Source organism: Camelus dromedarius, chromosome 24 (genome assembly GCF_036321535.1).
Source record: "Camelus dromedarius isolate mCamDro1 chromosome 24, mCamDro1.pat, whole genome shotgun sequence".
Taxonomy (NCBI): Eukaryota; Metazoa; Chordata; class Mammalia; order Artiodactyla; family Camelidae; genus Camelus; species Camelus dromedarius.
In genome coordinates, this window is record NC_087459.1 from 15,949,049 (window position 1) to 15,952,918 (window position 3,870).

Sequence of the window (3,870 nt, forward strand, 5' to 3'; positions counted from 1 at the left end):
TGCTGTATTCTTAGCACCTGGCATTTATAGTAGGACAAAGAACACGGCTGAATGAACGAATGGATGCTTGATCTTTACTTGGGAAGTATGGTTAGCAAACTAGCTGAGGATTTTTAAAAAAATAGATTTGCTAATGTAATTTTTTTTGGTCTGCTATATAAAGAATTGTGACCAATTCTCAGTACTAAATTTTATAAATACTTGCAGCTAAAGATACTTGTCTTGTACCAGGCACTGTTCTAGTGCCTTTCATGTCATCATCTCCCTTATGACAAATCTATGAGGTAGGTATAGTAATATGACAATCCCCATTTAATGAGTATGGAATGAGGTACATACTTCAATAAATAAAAAAAACAGAGGTACAGAGAGGTTAAGGGATTTGCCCAAGGCCACATAGCAAATAGATGACAGTCATTTTAATCCAGGCAGTCTAGCTACAGAATTCATGCCCTTAACCACAGTGGTGGATGCACTGCCTCTCCAGTGGTCCACTGCAAAACTGGTGCAGTGAACAGTGTTTTGAGACAGTAACTGATCCCCCAAACGCCCCAACCCTGGTGTTCACCATTCAATCATGTCCTGTCTCAGGAGGGGATGACTGAGACTGGCAACTGAGAATAGAATCAGGTTTTTGGTTTGGGGCTGCAAAACAGGCCTTTGAAACTCAGCAGGGACAACACACTTGTCAGAACTCTGACTGCAAGAACCAGGCTTTTTAGAAAGAAAAAGTTCTTTGACGACTCAAAGGTTTATGCTATAAACTCTAGGTTTGGAAGAACACGTTGACAGAAGGAACAATTACCTACCCCAAAGGAGATAAAAGACAGAGGAGAATGGGGAGGAGTGGAGAGAGCTTTGATGATTCTGGGGTCCTGAGAGAGGGGTCCTACCCTCTGTCCCTTCTCTGCGCTGAAACCCCAGCCCCGTCTCCTTTTGCTCACCACTGCAGACCCGGCCCCCAGTCCCAAGCCTGCCCACAGTAATAGAGAAATCACGATGCATTAAGCTAGTATTTGAGCTCTACACTCATCATCTCCTTAATCCTCACAGCACGTCTGTGAGGCGGGTACAATTATGATGCCCACCTTACAAAGGCGGAGACCCATCCAGGAAGAAGGAGCTAGACTTGAGCTCAGCTATATCTAAGCCCCAATGCCCATGGTGTAAACTAGGGGTTGCAAACTACTGCGCACTGCTGGTTCTTGTAAACACAGTTATCGGATCACAGCCACACCCACTCCTTCACTATTGTCTGTGGTGGCATTTACCACCACTGCTGAGTTACGTAGTTGCAGCAGAGACAGTAGGTAGCCGGCAAAGCCAAAAAAAAAATTCATTATCTGGCCCTCTACAGGAAAAATGTGCTACCCTCGGGTCTAAATTACCATACCACATTGCTCTCAGGCCCACACCTCAGATCTTGGACTTTGGAAGTGGTCACAGAGCCTCAGATTTGCAAAAGTCCACTGTCCGAGCACAGCACCTCCATCTGCAGAACAGGGGAGTGGTCCCTGCCTCCCAGGGTATTGTGAGGATTCGTAGAGATCTTGTGTTTGATTAGCACTTTAAGAAAAAAATTGTTTTGTCCAACTAATTCATTTAATTCTCACACAGACCCTACTGTCTGTTCCAGGGGTTCTCAACCATGGCCGCACAGTACAATTTCCTGGAGGGCTTAAAAAGAATACTGATGCTTGAACCCAAACCCATTGGGCTGGGGTGGGGTGAATCTAACGCATCTTTTTTCTTTTCTTTTCTTTTCTTTTTTAAGCCCCCTGGGTGATCCTAATGTGTAGCCATTTATGCTGAAATTCAGACTGAAATTTGTAACCACCTCTGCAGAGGGAAAGGTGCCAGGACAGGGCCCTTCATTCAGAATTGGCATTTTCACTCCAGCTCATACCTGCAGGAAGCCTGGTTTCTCTCAGGCCCACTGGGGCCGAGCCAGGGCCGGTGCAGCAAACTCTGTGGCCCTTGAGGAGGGAAGTCGTGATGAGCAGGCTTCTTCCTGGCTTCCCTTTGTGACCAGAGTAGGATCCGAAGGCAGCTGGGGGTTCTAAAGAAATCCAGAGGCAGAAATGGAGTCCCTTCCTGGACACGCTGAGGCCAACAGCAGCCTCAACCGCAGTGTTCTGAGTTCTGGGGTTCTGGAGGACCAGGGGTGGCCCTGGAGAAGAATAGGCCATTATTGAGTAAGAGGAGGACCCTGCCCTGCTCTGCTGAGTTGGGGGCAGGAGAGCTGGAGGTCACAAGGATGGCCAGAAGCAAAACACACCTTGGGGGTATGGATGTGGCATTGAAGATGCCTATAGATTGGGATTTGAACCCCAGCTCTGTGGGTATGAGCAGCTGTGTGGATGGGCGCATGTCACTTACACTCTGAGGCTCCATTTCTTCATCAGTAAAATGGCACATGATGCCTAGGAAGGCTGTGGGTGTTTGAGGAGATGAAGCCTGCGAAGGGGGTACCAGGCATAGTGCCTGGAAGGCAGGAAGCCCTGCCCCGGCCTCACCCCACAATGGTACATCGTTTACCCCACGTAAACCTGTATCACATCATCACAGGGTGCGCCCCAAGTACATACAATTTCATTTGTCAGTCATACCTCAGTAAAGCTAGAAAAAAATAAAAGTATATTTTAAAAAATATGGAATGTTAGCAAGTGATAAATCCTTAGGAGGAAGATCAAGTAGAGACTGGAGGGCAGCAAGTGCCAGATGGGAGAGGGTTCCACTTTCGGTGAGGGAGTCCGTTGAAGGCTTCTTAAGCTGGAGCCAGCCTGCAGGGCACCCCCCTCCCCTGAGAGAGCCTGTTAATTAATATTCAGGAATTTGCAAGCCGGTTACTGAAACTTTGGTAGGTCGAAACTGGCCATGGTGGGAATATTTAACCACAGATACTGGCAAACACTACAAGTCACCTTGGTGGTTTTTGTTCTCAGAGAACCAGCTTCTCAGCAGCCTCTCCCATCTGGCACTTGCTACCCTCCGGTCTCTACTTGATCTTCCTCCTAAGGATTTATCACTTGCTAACATTCCATATTTTTTTTAATATATTTTTATTTTTTTCTAGCTTTACTGAGGTATGACTGACAAATGAAGTTGTATGTACTTGAGGCATACCCTGTGATGATGTGATACAGATGTACATGGGGTAAACGATGTACCATTAGGGGGTGAGGCCAGGGCAGGGCTTCCTGCCTTCCAGGCACTATGCCTGGTACTCCCTTCACTGCAGCAGGGACGTCAAAGAGCAAAAGGCAGGGAGACCGGTGTGGCTGCAGCCAAGTGAGCCGGTGAGAGCTGTTCTCAAGAGTTGCCTTTGGCTTTGAGCAAGACAAGGAGCCAGAGGAAGCTTTGTGCTTTTTAATAGCTTTATTTAGGAGTGATTTGCATACCAAAAAATTCACTCATTTCAAGAGTACACTTATTGTGTTATTATTCATTTCTTTTAGTAAGTTTACAGAGCTGTGCAGCCATGACCACACTCCAAATTCAGAACATTTCCAACAAAGAGATCTTTTGTCCCCATTTGCCCCAGTCAACAGCTAATCTACTTCCTGTCCCTGGGTGCTGGACGGTTTAGAGCAGAAAGGGGACATGATTTGACTTACATTAGTGTCACTATTGTCTCTTTTCTGCCAACATACAATAAAGTTCCCATTTTCTTCTTAGATTAGATGGTGACCTGAATTTTCAGGGAAAATATCCCTAGGTCCGGGACACCCCCCGGGCACGCACCGGAGCTGGAGTTCCACCGCCCAGCTGTGAGAAAAGGGTGTGGGGCCACCCTCGCTGGCTCAAAGTGTGCTGACCAGTTGAAGCCACGTGTCCTCTGATGGCTTCAGGCTCTGTGCCCTCTCTTGG